Raw genomic sequence first — 11908 nt, forward strand, 5'->3', positions numbered from 1 at the left:
GTCAAAAACTCCAACGCTGCTGGGTTCACACTCAACAGTTTCCTGTGTGTATCAAGAATTGTCCACCACCCAAAGGACATCCAGCCAACTTGACACAAATGTGGGAAGCATTGAAATTAACATAGGCCAGCATCCCTGTGGAACGCTTTTGAAACCTTGTAGAGTCCGTGCCCTGACGAATGGAGTATGTTCTGAGGGCAAAAGGGGATGCAATTCAAAATTAGGAAGGTGTTCCTAATGTTTTGTACACTCAGTGTATAATGAAGGTATAGAGTATGGATAGACAAAGCTAGACTGCCTTGCAACTACAATCTGAGTGAAGGGCCGAGTAGGGGTTAAACGAAGGTGTGTGCGAGCGTATGTGTACCTGTATGTGCGTTTGTGTGTGCGCGTGGTGTGCATGTGTGTGTGCATATGGCATGCGTCTCGGTGTTGTGTTTCCCACAGCAAATCCAGTCAGCCAATCATAGGGCCTGCAGGAGACAGACAAGGTTACAGAGACAGGCATGATACACTGGTTACAATTTGATCTTTCCTGGGGGCTAGTACCAACTCCTCCCTCCATTTCCCTGTCTGTAAGTGTTTGATCAGCAGTTCAGGTCTGATGGTGTCATTCCCGTGGGGGAAGAATGACACTGTGGTGCATTCCATTTCCAACCCCACATCAGTCAGTCAGTGTTTGCATCCCAAATGGCACCCCATTCCCTGTATAGTGCACTATCCTGGCCATTTGGGATGCGGTCAGTATGGAACCACATTATCAGTCTGGGTCAAGAGGAGTGAAATGACATGACATCCAGGCCCAGAGGTTAGCGTCAGCATCGGAGAATTACCAGACAGAGCCCTGTGGTACTGGTAGATAACCAGGGCCTTGTTCATTAGGCATTAACAGAAGAAAACAGACTACCTTGGCCTAGCCATGAAGAAAAGCTAATGTTCATTTTTTCTTATGTGCCCCGTTGAACACGACCCTGGTGTTTTATTTTCAGCTGAGGGCAGTCTTTGTGGGAAATGATCTTCAAGGCGAGTTCTATAAAGAGTTGACAGGAACCTATGCTTTGTGGCACATTTCTCACAGTACAGCTAGGACAAGAAAGTCACCCGAACCTTGCGAAAGGGCAAACCAAAACAGTCTCTCCGCCCCAAATGACACCATATTCCCTTTATAGTGCACTACTTTTGACTAGCTCAGGTCAGTGCTTTATAAGGGGAATAGGATACCATTTGAGGCAGGCACACAGTTTCCACCTCAATGGAGCACACAGCACCATGTAGGAAACAAGTCCCTTTAGCGCAGCACATGATGTGAAGCACAGTCCAGGAAGATGTTGAAGAGCACAAAGTAAACACGACTTGGACTGGTTTTCAGTAAACACAGCCACACACACACCACACAAAACCCAATACAAACATGAACCTGAAAATCCACATCTGACACACGCTCTTAAACTGGTTTGGCAGTATTCAGAGTGGATGAGACTGGGGCTGTTATGGTGGATGAGACTTGGGCTGTTACGGTGTGACCGTATTACCGCCACACCGGCAGTCAAATTCCACATGACCGTTTAATCAAGGTAATTAGGCTTCTCCAAGCTCTGATGCTGCTGATGGTCATTAGTATCCTACCAAACGTGCTAACTGCCTGGTACTCAGCACTCTTATTGTCCCTTTAAATCACTCTGACATCAATGCAAATGTAATCGAAAATCTAATCAAACACTTCATGAGAGGCCACAAGCTCCTGTTGCGCAACATTTCTGTAGGCTACGATATTTATTTCTCAACTTTCCTAATATTAAGCACATTGCTTCTCTTTTCAACAGGGGTATAGCCTACCTGGCTGGCATGAAAATAAACCACGGGAAAAGCGTCCTCCATTCGCTATGTAAGTGCATAGAGACGTATTTTATTTCAGCTGACCCTGTTTAGAGACAGGTGCATGATAATGGTCCATTCTGAATCCAAAACAAATTTCATACACATATTATTTATTATATGTAAAGACAAGATTAAATCAAGAACAGCCTCATGGGTGACAATATTAGCGTTTCACTTGTGAATTATATATTACCACTCGTGAATGATGCCCAGCTTGTGTGCAGTAAGGCAAGAAACAGCCACTTTTTTCAAATCATAGTCGCACACTTCATGTAGCCTAGCCCATAGGCCTATATGTTTTGATAAGGTTTGTATCACAACTAAAGTGGCCAAATAATTTAAAGAAGTTAAGCACATTCATCCGCTTTACAACAGGTAGAGTTAACTGGCATACATATGCACCACGTGAGTTTCAATGCGCTTATGAACAGTTTATCAACATTTTTAAGCTAAACGTTCTGATCTGTTGCATCAGCCACATTGCATAAAAACGATTGTTTGATGCTAGTGGTTGTATTAATTTGGGATTGATCGCATCCCACAACTGTCTCTGACTATGTTTGGAATATTTCTTTCTTGCACAGAATAGGTCAACTGTTGTACTATGGGGATAATGGGGATAGTACAACAGTTGACCTATTCTGTTGACCTATTTATCCCCCATAGTAGAAAAGTTGATAGGCCTACTCATCTTGTTGGCTAACGAAAAGTAAAATGTGGACAGTTCATCCAATATCTTAAATGTGCGCCTTCGAATTGGATAAGTATGCACGCAAGATTTTTCTCCCCAATTTCGTGGTATCCAATTGTTATGTAGCTACTATCTTGTCTCATCGCTACAACTCCCGTGCGGGCTCGGGAGACACGAAGGTTGAAAGTCATGCGTCCTCCGATACACAACCCAACCAAGCTGCACTGCTTCCTAACACAGCGCCATCCAACCCGGAAGCCAGCCGCACCAATGTGTCGGAGGAAACACCGTGCACCTGGCAACCTTGGTTAGCGCGCACTGAGCCCAGCCCGCCACAGGAGTCGCTAGTGCGAGATGAGACAAGGATTTCCCTACCGGCCAAACCCTCCCTAACCCGGACGACGCTAGGCCAATTGTGCGTCGCCCCATGGACCTCCCGGTCGCGGCCGGTTACGACAGAGCCTGGGCTCAAACCCAGAGTCTCTGGTGGCACAGCTGGTGCTGCAGTACAGCGCCCTTAACCACTGCGCCACCCGGGAGGCCTCACACAAGATTTGTTGAGGTGGCATTACAGCCACACAAAGGGGATGCAGCTGGAAAATTCAAGGAATTATCAAGTGCTTATCAAAATTGTGAATGAGAGTGATGAAGTGTGTACAGCCTGCGCAAATAAAGTAGAGCTCATGCCTTTTATGCAACTTTTTTCAATTCATCATTAGAGTCGCATCATAAAGCCTTAGAATGTAATAAAAATCAAAGCATATAGCCCAACCTTTGTATCACAACTAAAGTTACATAAATAATTAAGCAGAGGGGCTGTTAACTGCTCAACACAAAATAGCTGCATGTGTACACTCCCTCAAATCATTTGGAGAAAATATTCAGCTATGTTCAATTGTATTCTTCCTATATTCTTATATAAAATAATATAGCAAAGTGTATATAAAATAATGCCCAGGAATTCTAAGTAAATCCTGTCTGCTAAATGAACTAGTGTAGCCCACAGCCATATGGCATAGCCAGATCAGGACCTAACATACAGACAACTCAAAGTATGCTATTCTGTTCTTCTGAAATAGACTATATTTTCTTCATATAATGTTTCTTTAGACCTGTCTAAAATAAATTATGGATTTATTGTGATGGTGTAGGCTATATTAAATGGATTTATTAGAGACCTTTTCAAATGTAGATGTTCCAAATGTCTGCATCAGTGGCTTGTAGGCCATGCGTGGAAGCCAGGAGATGCTAAATGAGTTTGTTAATTAACGGTCAATTACCGTGAGACTGGCAGTTATTTTCTTGACAGTCACCGGCTGACAACATTTCGTGACCGCCACAGCCCTAGATGAGACCGACGTGGCCTATTCGATGGACAGTAAATGTAGCCTACACACAGACTCATTTTCAAACCCTACGGTAAACAGTTGGAAGGCTGAAAAAAATGAGAAAGGAACAGTTAGGTTAGTATCTGAAAGGAGACTTAAAAAGGGACATCACATGGGTGAACTCTGACTCATGAGAAGATCAGAGGAGATTGAAGGATAAAGGGAGTCGCCCGACCATGTTGTCGTTTTGTCATTAGGGTTCCTTTAATTAAGATAATGGTTTTATTTAGGGCACACAATAGCATGGGTAGCTTTTCCCAAAAACATTCCATTTACCTCCCTCCGGCTTTCTGTACTTTCACAGACTTCCCCACTACAACTTTTCTCAAACAAAAAACAAAACAATAATCTGTGTTCTTACAGGACAAGTTCATGAAGTACCACTCCGTTTCTCAAAGGTTTGTGCCTCCAACTGAACACAACCCAGGTGTAGAATACTAGTATGTCAAATAAAGAATGATTACATTGGGGTGTGTGAATGTTCCTTTGTGGTTAAACCACAGGACATTGTTAGCAGTATAAACGTTTCATGCAAACTGACTGACCAAGTGAGGGAGGTTAAACTACGGGTGCATCTCAATAGTCTAAAGCAGTTGACCTTTTCTCATCTCCTTTCCCTCCTCCACTCTGATTCAAAAGAACTGGACTGATGGAAGGAAGCACATTGGCCCGCCAAGTTGCTAGACTATTGAAATGCAACATAAGATACCGCACTGATCACACAAGGCGTTTTCAGACGCTGCACGTGGAATAATAATAATGTTTTCAGGAATTTCAGTGCAGTTCCACCACGCACCACCAGGACGTCACTATACAACATGGATAATTTGTTTTTTAAAAATTGCATAATGCAAAGTAAGATGCAAAGCAAGATGGATATAGTCGATAAAAGCATAATTTCCCTGTGGGACGGTCCAGAAGGATGAACGACCAGTCTGTGTCACACACGTCATCAGGTTGAAACAGACAGACAGGGAAGCAGCAGCAGCTGGAAATAGACATTTTGCAAATGGGATTTCAGGTATTGGGAACCGCAGTTTTAAAAAGGCCTGCAGCACACCTGCTCTCTTTCAAGTAAAACAACAGCCGTTCACACTTTGTTTGAAAAAATAATACTTAGGACACAAAGGAAATTGAATAAGAGTTAGAAAAAAAGTGTGAGTGGAAAGCAGGAAAAGGGTAACGAGTCAGCAGTAAATGGAGGATAACAATGTCACCAGGACATTGATATCCATACCCCCTCAAGAGGATAGTATTTTGATAGTGTTTGCTAACCTGTCCGACTTTGTGTAAACTGAGTGAGTGAGTCTATTAACCGGGCAACTGGTTCCAGGGAAGCAGCCGCTCAACTATCACTATAACAGGTCAGGGCATATCTTTTGGTCTAGGTGAGGGGTCAAAGGTCATACACGAGCTGGGTTGTAATAAAACATCATGCAAATTTGGTGAGTAATACACAAAAGGCTCAAACAACTTACACAAGCACTATAAGTGAAGGTCTAAGGTAAATTAGGGTAAAAGGTAGTGATGGAGTAGAATATAAAAGAGCTCTGCTCTGTGTGTGGTCTACTACACCCCAACCCCACTACTGACAGGACGTGGCAGGGGGATGCACCAGAGCAGAGGTCCATGTAATCCTATTTATAATTAATTGATTGATTGAATTAGCCCGACCGGTCAGTCTTGTTATAAACATCAGACATGTGGCCGTCAACAAATGGACAGTCAAACTAAAAACACTGAAATAGGACTACACACAGAGGCTGGCCCTAGTTTCAATCGAAGCGTCATTATGGGTAAGATTCTGTAAGGATCAATTCTGTCCCTCTCCATTCCAGTGAACTGTACACCAGGTAGAGCACTGACTGACTGACTGACTGGCTGGCAGACTGACGGACAAACTGACTGGTTTACTGGCTGGCTGACCAGCGTTACATTTCAGAAGGGTTGTCATGGGAACAGTGAACACATTAAGACCACTTAGTTTTAATTAAGGGCCGAACAAAGCGGCTGCCAGAAGCAGACAGAGGCCCACACATTTCCTGATTAGGGGCCGGGGTCCAGTGTACTCAGACTGGCCTGCGAAGATCGTTCATGAACATGTCTACACCTTAAATAATTCAGAAAGAACTCTGACACGCTCAACTGTGCAAGGTAAGCGCTAAGAGGGAGGGAGGGAGAAAGCACAGTCTCAAAATGTCTGCTTTAAGTGAGAACACCCAAATTAGTATCTACGATCAAATAAGATGTACTTCAAACGATTACCCTAGAAAATATCAAAAATAATTTATAGAACATAAATCACAATGTTGTTGTGGACAATTGTTGATCCGTTGTTGTCGCTGTGGTGATATCCCTCCATAGCATGTTCACAGGAATATCAAAACCTTCATTATACGGTGGGAGAGGCTGAGTGCCTTTAGGACAAAGACAGGCCTCGTTTTAAGACTGGAAACTAATGGTGAACATGTTATTATCCCGTGGATTAGGCTAATGTTCCACATGACCCCCCCCCTCTGGTTCAAATTGATATGCCGATTGCCTGAAACACCTCTCGAAATAACTACAGGCCTCAGGGTTTTGATGTCTACAGGTTGAGGTTAACTACACACACTTCAAACATCATGGGTTACCAGCATTCTTGTCTATTGTTAAAACTAGGGCGTACTGAAAAAGATAATAATATGCCATTTAACAGACGCTTTTATCAAAAGGGACTTACAGTCATGATTGTAGTTATTTTACGCACAGGTGGTCACAGGAATCAAACCCACTATCCTGGCATTGCAACTGCCATGCTCTGTCAAATTCAATGTGGCATCTTTGGTTAAATAAGGAATAAATTAAATGAAAAATTTTACATTTAAAAACTATTACTGGTTTGTGTATAACAATTTTGATATAAATTCCCCAAGATTTGAATGCCTCAATTATGAGACATACATACAGTGCATTCAGAAAGTATTCAGACCCCTTGAATTTTTCCACATTTTGTTATGTTACAGCCTTATTCTAAAATAGATTTTTTTTAGATCATCAATCGACACACAATACCCCATAATGACAAAGCAAAAACTGTTTATTTGAAATGTTTGCAAATGTATTCAAAATCTAAAACAGAAATACCTTATTTAAACACAGTTGAAGTCAGAAGTTAACATACACTTAGGTTGGAGTCATTAAAACTCGTTTTTCAACCACTCCACAAATTTCTTGTTAACAAACTACAGTTTTGGCAAGTCGGTTAGGACATCTACTTTGTGCATGACAGACATTTTTCCAACAATTGTTTACAGACAGATTATTTCACTGTATCACAATTCCAGTGGGTCAGAAGTGTATATACACCAAGTTGGCTGTGCCTTTAAACAGCTTGGAAAATTCCAGAAAAGTATGTCATGGCTTTAGAAGCTTCTGACAAGCTAATTGACATAATGAGTCAATTGGAAGTGTACCTGTGGATGTATTTCAAGGCCTACCTTCAACGCAGTGCCTCTTTGCTTTACATCATGGGAAAATCAAAAGAAATCAGCCAAGACTTCAGAAAGAAATTGTAGACATCCACAAGTCTGTTCATCCTTGGGAGCAATTTCCAAACACCTGAAGGTGCCACGTTCATATGTACAAACAATAGTACGCAAGTATAAACACCATGGGACCACGCAGCCGTCATACTGCTCAGGAAGGAGATGCGTTCTGTCTCCTAGAGATGAACGTACTTTGGTGCGAAAAGTGCAAATCAATCCCAGAACAGCAGCAAAGGACCTTGTGAAGATGCTGGAGGAAACAGGTACAAAAGGATCTATATCCACAGTAAAACGAGTCTTATATTGACATAACCTGAAAGGCCGCTCAGCAAGGAAGCCACTGCTCCAAAACCACCATAAAAAAGCCAGACTACAATTTGCAACTGCACATGGGGATAAAGATTGTACTTTTTTGGAGAAATGTCCTCTGGTCTGATGAAACAAAAATAGAACTGTTTGGCCATAATGACCATCGTTATGTTTGGAGGCCGAAGAACACCATCCTAACCGTGAAGCATGAGGGTGGCAGCATCATGTTGTGGGGGTGCTTTGTAACTGGAGGGACTGGTGCACTTCACGAAATAGATAACATCATGAGAAAGAAAAATTATGTGGATATATTGAAACAACATCTCAAGACATCAGTCAGGAAGTTAAAGCTTGGTCGCAAATGGGTCTTCCAAATGGACAATGACCCCAAGCATACTTCCAAAGTTGTGGCAAAATGGCTTAAGGACAACAAAGTCAAGGTATTGGAGTGGCCATCATAAAGCCCTGACCTCAATCATATAGAAAATTTGTGGGCAGAACTGAAAAAGTGTGTGCAAGCAAGGAGGTAGAGTGGCCAGACAGAAGCCACTCCTCAGTAAAAAGACACATGACATCCCACTTGGAGCTTGCCAAAAGGCACCTAAAGACTCTCACAGACCATGAGAAAGAAGACTCTCTGGTCTGATGAAACCAAGATTGAACTTTTTGGGCTGAATGCCAAGCGTCACATCTGGAGGAAACCTGGCATCATCCCTAGTGAAGCATGGAGGTGGCAGCATCATACTGTGGGGAGGTTTTTCAACAGCAGGGACTGGGAGACTAGTCAGGATCAAGGCAAAGATATAAGGAGCAAAGTACAGAGAGATCATTCATGAAAACCTGATCCAGTGTGCTCAGGACCTCAGACTGGGGCAAAGGTTCACCTTCCACCAGGACAAGAACCCTAAGCACACAGCCAAGACAACACAGGAGTGGCTTCTGGACAAGTCTCTAAATGTCCTTGAGTACCCCAGCCAGAGCCCAGACTTGAACCAGGTCTAACATCTCTGGAGAGACCGGAAAATAGCTGTGCAGTGATGCTCCCCATCCAACCTGACAAAGCTTGAGAGGATCTGCAGAGAAGAATGGGAGAAACTCCCCAAATACAGGTGTGCCAAGCTTGTAGGGTCACACCCAAGAAGACTCAATGCAGTAATCGCTGCCAAAGGTGCTTCAAGTACGGGTTAAAATAAATACTTATGGAAACGTCATATTTAAGTTTATTATTAAAAAAAAGAAGGGTTTTGCTTTGTCATTATGGGGTATTGTGTGTAGGTTGATGAGGGGGTGAAAAACAATTTCAGAATAAGGTCATTTTAGAATAAGGCTGTACCATAAAGCGTGGAAAAAGTCCAAGGGTCTGAATACTTCACAATTGCACTGTATCGTGTGAATGTCAGCAGTTCAGTAAGTCGCTTTAGATAATTTGGATAATTAAAGCCTCTGTTATGACCCGATTTTGTATAGGTCATGAAGGATCTGTAAAACAGATAGGTAGGTGGTCCTGATACTACCATCTGTGTGTAACAGTTACCTCAGACAGACACAGACACTATGGTGGACCAGGGGCCATCCCAGAACAGAGCATAGCAGGGATCCCCTACAGACCTATAAATTCCCACAGAGCCACAGCATAATGACATCCTAAGCTTCAACATGAATACCCTTCCCATCATAGACCAGGGTTAGGTTCAGTAGGGCACACCGTAGCAAAACGTTCTGCAACTAATTTCCTTTTAAATCCACAAAGGGAGATGAACAAGTAAACACTTAGGGCAAAAGGGTAGAGAGTCGGGATGCAGCACTAGATCCTCCTTAGGTCCTCCTCACTTATTGACTCAGTCTCACACCCAACCCAAGACACACTGATGATGAGAACATGAGTCATAATTATGAACAGGACACAGCTCTAGCAAGGTGGAGCTACAAAGCAGCGACAGGTTTCAGGCGCAGTGAACAAACAAGAGATGTTTTTATAACCTTTGTTTACTGGGAACTCTGTTTTATAACAGACAGACAGACAAACAAATCAAGTAGGCTAATCAATATTGTCATTCATTCCTTATTTAACCAGGGAAGTCAGATTGAGTTTGACATAGATATGAAAGACAACCCCATGCTATCTGTTCACCCATTCCATGAGTTGCTCTCTCTCTCATATGCTCTGACCCCCTTGTACACAAACTAATTTAGTTATTTTGTTTTATTATTAGATTTTTACAGAGATAACAGATATCAATTAGTCTGCTTGATGTCTGACAAAACTAGAGACATCTTAGTGTGTGTGAGTGTGTGTGTGTGTGTGTGTGTGTGTGTGTGTGTGTGTGTGTGTGTTTATTGGCATGAATTCAGTCAGGGTACTCCCAAGCTCTTTTCATTATCCCTGGCTAGCCAGGGAAATCAGGGACCTCTGTTAACATTTCAGGAATGTGAAGGAAGGTTATCGTTACAGGACTTCCAAATGAAGCCCTTCTTAACCAAGATCGGCATGGTTCTTCACTGTTTACTATGTGTAGTAGAATGTCTTATGTGCAGTAGGACTATGCATTGATCAAGAGTTCTGGACTGTGGCTAGGGTTGACCAATAAGAGAGCTTATGTATAGTAAGAGAGCACTTGACAAGAGTACTCCATATCCTCATATTATAAGTAATACAAACATACATACATGCTGGTGTATGGTGGTTGGTTATTGGTTTTGTCCTTTCCCATCTATACTGAACAAAAATATAAAACGCAACATGTAAAGTGTTGGTCCCATGTTTCATGAGCTGAAATAATATATTCCAGAAATGTTCCAAGCACAAAAAGCTTACTTCTCTCAAATTGTGTGCACAAATTTGTTTACATCCCTGTTAGTAAGCTCTTATCCTTTGGCAATATAATCCATCAATCTGACAGGTGTGGCATATCAAGAAGCTGATTAAACTGTATGATCATTACACAGGTGCACCTTGTGCTGGGGACAATAAAAGGCCACTAAAATGTGCAGTTTTGTCACAACACAATGCCACTGATGTCTCAAGTTGAGGGAGCATGCAATTGGCATGCTGACTGCAGGAATATTCCCCAGAGCTGTTGCCAGATGATTGAATGTTCATTTCTCTACCATAAGCCAGCATTTTAGAGAATTTGTCAATACTTCCAACCGGCCTCATAACTGCAGACCATTTGTAACCATGCCAGCCCAGGACCTCCACATCAGGCTTCTTTACTTGCGGGATAGTCTGAGACCAGCCACCTGGACAGCTGATGAAACTGAGGAGTATTTCTGTATGTAATAAAGCCCTCTTGTGGGGAAAAACTCATTCTGATTGTCTGGGCCTGGCTCCCAAGTGGGTGGGCCTATGCCCTCCTAGGCCCACCCATGACTGCGCCCCTGCCCAGCCATGTGAAATCCATAGATTAGGGCCTATTGAATTCATTTCAATTGACTGATTTCCTTATATGAACTGTAATCATTGAAATTGTTGCGTTTATATTTTTGTTTGGTATAGATGTTCATTCAACTGGGGAGGGTAGGCGGCTTATATGAAACTAAAACGGGTTTCGTTTAAATAGTGTAGTAACGTTAGGCATATATCCAACAAACCGATTATCTTTAAGTGGGTGTATAGGCGCGTCATCGAAAGAGAACGGGTGGTTTCAGTAGGCTCCTACCATTAGCATTATTATAGAGAAATATACCATTATCGATACCTCCTGTTATATTATTTAGATACATTATTAAAATCTCACGCTATTTGTGCAGCAGCTGACCTGACAATAGCCTATGTGTTTTTCAGTAGTGAACACTCGGTTCAGGTCAGTATATTTTATAGTCCCGGAGTTACTCGCCAGCCAAAATTAAATTAGTTCGATCCATTATTGGTGATTGAAATTAGACAAGCTGTCAAAACCGATGCCTCGTCACCATTTGCTAGGGGGGCCTCAATGCACCAGTCGAAATTGGCAAGCAAGCGAGCTGGATCTTAAATCAACTACTGTAGATCAAATAGGCTGCTGTGATCTAAACAAGGATGTTGTAAGGATATGTTTTTTCGACGTTATACAAAATTCGGGCACAACACCTGGGAATCTGAGGAAGGACCGCTATTCGGGTTGAAATGGGGGTGC

The 11908-nt window shown here is 42.4% G+C and overlaps 1 protein-coding gene across 1 annotated transcript in view; it reads right to left on the bottom strand.

The window, feature by feature from the left end:
* camsap3 (calmodulin regulated spectrin-associated protein family, member 3) overlaps positions 1-11908 on the bottom strand; it is a 51396-nt gene that overhangs the window by 38694 nt on the left and 794 nt on the right.

Source organism: Oncorhynchus tshawytscha, linkage group LG09 (genome assembly GCF_018296145.1).
Source record: "Oncorhynchus tshawytscha isolate Ot180627B linkage group LG09, Otsh_v2.0, whole genome shotgun sequence".
Lineage (NCBI taxonomy): Eukaryota > Metazoa > Chordata > Actinopteri > Salmoniformes > Salmonidae > Oncorhynchus > Oncorhynchus tshawytscha.